Below are 6,000 nucleotides of genomic sequence, written 5' to 3'. Positions count from 1 at the left end.
CCTCTTTCCCTCTTTCCCTCTTTCCCTCTTTCCCTCCTTCCCTCTTTCCCTCTTTCCCTCCTTCCCTCTTTCCCTCTTTCCCTCTTTCCCTCCTTCCCTCTTTCCCTCCTTCCCTCTTTCCCTCTTTCCCTCTTTCCCTCCTTCCCTCTTTCCCTCCTTCCCTCCTTCCCTCTTTCCCTCCTTCCCTCCTTCCCTCCTTCCCTCCTTCCCTCCTTCCCTCTTTCCCTCTTTCCCTCTTTCCCTCTTTCCCTCTTCCCTCTTCTCTCCCCTCTTTCCCTCTTTCCCTCTTTCCCTCCTTCCCTCTTTCCCTCTTTCCCTCTTTCCCTCTTTCCCTCTTTCCCTCTTTCCCTCCTTCCCTCCTTCCCTCTTTCCCTCTTTCCCTCCTTCCCTCTTTCCCTCTTTCCCTCTTTCCCTCTTTCCCTCTTTCCCTCTTTCCCTCTTTCCCTCTTTCCCTCCTTCCCTCCTTCCCTCTTTCCCTCCTTCCCTCCTTCCCTCTTTCCCTCTTTCCCTCTTTCCCTCTTTCCCTCTTTCCCTCCTTCCCTCTTTCCCTCCTTCCCTCTTTCCCTCTTTCCCTCTTTCCCTCTTTCCCTCCTTCCCTCCTTCCCTCTTTCCCTCTTTCCCTCTTTCCCTCTTTCCCTCTTTCCCTCTTTCCCTCTTTCCCTCCTTCCCTCCTTCCCTCCCTTCCACCACCATATTCGTACCTTTCCCGCTGCGCATGACCGGGAGCAGGGGTTTTTTTTTTTTTTTTTTTTTGAAACAGCGGATTCTTTATTATATTACATATATATATATAAAAAAAAAACCCTCTCCCGTCCCCTACAAACTGTCCCGCGAGGGCTTTTTTGTGAGGGGTTTGTGGTCCATGGACCTTACACATTTGTGCAACACGCACTTATTCCCCCTGTATTTCCCCCTTTATCTTTTTATCTCCCATTTTATCCCATCTCGGTGTAAAATAGCCCCCATTATGCCACTATAGATGCTTCGCCGTTGCAGTTTGCTAGCGGGAAGCGACATCTGCCTCGATCGCTGCTGCCATTTCTGCAGCACTGAGCCCACCAGCTGACATTACACCAGATAGTCCGTCTATAGTAGGTGCGAGGAATCTGCCATTACCGTCATCGTCTTGGCTGCTCTCGCTGCTGTCATCCGTTGTGGATTGCCGCTCCGGATCTCCATAAAGGCGCTGCAGGTCCCTTCCTGTTTGTTGTCGCCGCCTCGCCGAACTCGGCCTGTTTGTCTCACGGCGAGCTGCCGTCGTTGGTGACGCTGGTGGAGCTAGACGAAGCCCTGTGCTCTGTTCTTCCCTGCGTTGCGCTCTAGCCGCTCTCCGTGCAGCGTTGCGTCGTTCGTTTCGTGCTGCTGCTACTGCCGTACGACGCGCCTCCATGTTCACGATTTCTTCGTCGTGTTCGACTATCACCTGTTCTGCTCGGTTAGCCCTTTCCTCATCCCAGCACCGCTGAAGCTCAGCCGTTATACGACGAGCGGCTTCGCATACGCGGCTCCAGCTGTCCGCATCCCGCAGCAAGTACTCCTGCAACGTGTCAGGTGTTACTGGGTCCGCCCCTCCCTCGCCGAGCAGTTCTTGACGGACTGAGGCAAATCGAGGACATTCGAAGATGACGTGCCCGGCATCCTCTGGGACGCCAACGCACCACTGGCAGTCCGGGGACGACGTGAAGCCCTTGATGCACAAATACTCCCGGAAAAAACCATGTCCCGAGAGCACTTGGGCCAGATGGAACGACACGTCTCCATGTTTCCGTGATTGCCAGGCGTCAATGTTGGGTAACACACGATGGGCCCATCGCGTGTATCGACTGGCTCCGACGCTGGCGGCGTCATCGTCCCATTCTTGTTGCCAGTTGGTGATGGTCTGCTGACGCTCCGTCCTTCGAATCTCGTCCCGTGTTTCCGTTCGTTCAGGTGCATGTATGCGGTTATACACGCGGGCATCTTCTTTTACCAGGTGGCATATCGGTGTCAGACCGGCGAGCAGGGTGGCCGTCTCGTACCTTACAGAACGGAATGCTCGTGCCACCCTGATTGCTGTCTTCCGTTGGACACGTTGCAGCAGCCGACGACACTCCCTGGTCTCGAGCGCCTCCGACCATATGGGAGCCGCGTACCTCAGTATCGACTCTACCACATGCGCTAACAGCCTCGACTTGGCCGTCCTTGGACCGCTGTGGTTCCGCATCAGTCGCGAGACAGCGACCGCAACACGAGTCGCTTTCTCGGTCACCTTCCGAACGTGTGGCAGCCAGGAGAGGTGATCGTGCAGCATCACGCCGAGGTACTTAATGGAGCGCGACGATCGTACCTCTACATCTCCAATGCGGATGACCACTTGTCGCGGGCGCTTCACACTGGCAATAAGCACGGTTTCCGTTTTCGCCGGAGCAAGTTCCAGACAATGCTGTGCCATCCACTGCTGTACTTGTGCAACCGCCTCCTCCGCTGCTGCCTGCACCGCTTCCGTTGACGTACCCGGGACCAGCAGCACCAAGTCATCGGCGTATCCGACGATTTCTGTCCCGGACGGAAACTGCATGTCTAGTACCCCGTCATACATTATATTCCACAACGTGAGGCCCAATATGGACCCCTGTGGAACTCCGGCGGTGACGGGCCGTTCGACGGGGCCCTCGCTGGTTTCGAAAAGTAACTGGCGATTTTCGAAGTAACTCCTTATGATGCGCTGTAAGACCATAGGAACTCCTTTGTTCCGCAATGCTTCGACGATGGACTGCCAGCTGGCCGTATTAAAGGCATTGCGGACGTCCAGCGCGACCACTAATAGGAAGCGTTCATCCCTCCGATTCGTGCGGCGGAACGACATCGCTCTCTTTCCTGCGTCGACCACTTGTTGAATCGCGGTAATAGTTGAGCGCCCTTTCCTGAAGCCGAACTGGCAGTCGGAAAGCTTCGGCTCAGCAGGATCTTCCAGGTGCTCGTTCAGCCGGTTTAAGATAAGGCGCTCGAGTACCTTCCCCAGTGCATCAAGCATGCACAGGGGGCGTTACGAACCACTCTCTCCTGGAGGTTTCCCTGGCTTCGGAAGAAGTACCAAGCGCTGCCGCTTCCATTGCCCCGGAAAAACGGCGCGGTTGAGACAGTCCTGATATAATGCTCTGAAGACCTCCGGGAACTCCATGATGGCGGTCTTCACGGCGGCATTAGGTATACCGTCCAGCCCTGGAGCTTTGCGGTTACTCATTCGACTGGCTATGAGTTTTAGTTCGATCTCATTTACCGGAGTCACAGGACTGGTCGATGACGTGTCTGTCTCTGCTGGATCAGTGGTCTCGGGCCACTCAAAGGATGGGCGTATCGGGAAAAGGTCGGACACTATAAGCTCCAGTCTATCTCGTTCCGTCTCTGGTGGCGTTCGATTGCCACGGAGGTGAGACATAACGACCTGAAAACCAGTGCCGAATTCGTTCTCCTCCGCAATATTTATTAGCTCCTGGAACTGTGTTCTTTTGCTGACTCTAATTGCTCGGCTTAGCTCACTCCTAGCTGTCCTGTAGTCCGCCGATGCGAAGCTCCTTTCCTCCAGATCCATCGTTCTCTGCACGCGATCTCTCGCTGCTTCGCAGTCCTTGCGAAGTTGCGCCAACTCCGGTGTCCACCAATACATATCGGCATGCGGGTCTCGGTGGAGTTTAGATGCGCGCTGCATTGTTTGATCGCACGCTTTCAGCATGATTGCGACCATGGTCTCATGCGTAACCGCACGCTGCTCGAATCGTAGTGAGCGAAGTGTCTCTATGAACGCTTCAGCGGAAAATTGTGTTGTTTTCCACCTCCTGCCGGCGTGCTGTAGGCGATTTCGAAATGGTGGAATATCATTGCTCTGTTGTGAAGGCTGATGGTTTGGTGGCAATCCTGTTTGCTGTGGCTGTGTTCGCTGTCCGGATGATGCTGATGCTGTTAACATAACAGAATAGGACACATATCGGTGGTCTGATGCCGTATATAGAGGGCTCACTGACCATGTATCATCGTGGGTGTTGGACGAGCTCGCGAAGGTGACGTCGATGACACTTGATCTGATCTCATCATAGCTCCGAAATGTAGGAGTGACACCGCGATTTAGCACTTGGAGACCCAACTGCTCGATGGTGTTGAGAAGCAGATTTCCTCTCTCATTGGATCTAGTGCTTCCCCACTCCTCGTGCCATGCGTTGAAATCGCCGGCGATAATGACTTTTGCGTGGGAACAGGCTTCAAGCTCCACAGCTTCCAGGTAGCACTCATACTCATTGACGTTGAGGCGAGGAGGAGCGTAGCAGCTGATGAAAGTAATGCCTCCAACCTCCGCTGCCACCAGGCCCGAAACATCACTAGTCCATACCCGTTGTATCGGATATTGGCCAGTGGCAACTATTGCTACGCTTTTCAGCGGGTCAAAAGCCCACCTTCCGTTGTTCTCTGGGGGCCTGTATAGTTCAAAAAGCACGACGACATCAATGCGTTCTTCACGGGCGGTCTGGAGCACCAGATTTTGAGCATCACGGCCCCCGCCTAGATTCGCCTGCAACACTCGTATTACAGGGAACATCTCAATGTTGGACGGACGCATGAGCTGTGGCCGACGCGATGATCACCACCGCATACAGCACATTTAATATCGGCCTTGCAGGATTTAGCCTTATGGCCCTCGGTCCCGCACCTTATGCACGTGTTTTGTCGGTCGACTGTTGAACGGCAATCGCGAGAAATGTGTCCCAATTCAAGACACCGATAGCAGCGCAGCCGTTCTACGGGAGTGGGTGGTGCACGTTTGATGTTGCTGATGCACCCACCCAGCTTTACCTTCTTGCCGTCGATGGTTATAATCTTTTTGGCCGGTAGGCGTACCCGTGCCCGTTGAGTTCCGTCCGAAAGCCGCCACATGTTGATAGTAACCACTCCAGCGTTACCTTCTAGCTCTCCGTCTAGTGCGGAAATCACTTCCGCTTCCTCTACAAGCGGGTCAATATGGCTTACGATGACCTCGCCCATCTCCGTTACCAAACGGGCCACTCCCCAAGAACCGATAATTTCTCGTACCTCGGCAAGCACCAATGCAGAATCCGCAGATTTGCTGATCTTTATTCTCAGCAGTTCAGCCCGAGTGCGGTTTCCAATACCGATGTGATCTTCGAGTGCCTTGTGCAACGGATCTTGCCGGATCACTCGCCGGATCAGACGATACACGCTCTCCCAAGTTTGACTTTCTTGGGGGGTTACCTCAATGAGATCAACCTTAGGCCGACGCTGCGTCCGCTTTTGCTGCTGCTGCTGGTGCTGCTGCAGCTGCTGTCCCTGTGACTGCTGTTGCTGCTGCTGCCGCTGCCGCTGCTGCTGCTGCTGTTGTTGTTGCTGCTGCTGCTGTTGTTGTTGCTGCTGCTGCTGCTGGTGTGCGCGTGGCTTACCTGTGCTCTGCCCGCGGTATTTACGACGAACAACCTCGGAGAAACTGCCCTGATCATCGTCCTCGTCAGAGTCGATTAGTTGCATCGCATTGGAGCTACGCGTTGAAGTGGACGACGTGGAAGGACCGGGCTCCTGCTGCTGTCGTGTCCCTTGTTGCTGATCCCGATGCTGCTGCTTTTGTCCCTGCTTCTTGCCAATGGCTTGAGCCAAGAGCGCATTCAACGACTCGCACTCGCGTTGATGGTCAGCCCTAAGTTTCTCTTCCCGACGTTCGGCTTCTTGTTGCCACCTCGCGAGCAAGAGACGCGTCTCCGCCATCTCCTGATGTAGACGCGCGTTCTCCGCCTGTGATACAGCAAGCATAGCCTTCATCTCTTTCACCGCTTCACGGAGTTCAAGCAAATCCGGGGAAGTTGCTGACTTCGTAGTGCCAGCCGTGCTAGGACGCTGGGAAGACGACACGGTGTTGCTGGTTGTCTTTGCCATGGTTGCGGTACATGCACTGGTTTGGCGGCCGTCTGAAGAGAGGCCACTGGATCGAGTGCTTCTCCCAAAAGCAGCCATTTTGCCTTA

Source organism: Anopheles gambiae, chromosome 2 (assembly GCF_943734735.2).
Source record: "Anopheles gambiae chromosome 2, idAnoGambNW_F1_1, whole genome shotgun sequence".
In the NCBI taxonomy this organism is placed as follows: Eukaryota; Metazoa; Arthropoda; class Insecta; order Diptera; family Culicidae; genus Anopheles; species Anopheles gambiae.
Note: the sequence above shows the minus strand (reverse complement) of the source record.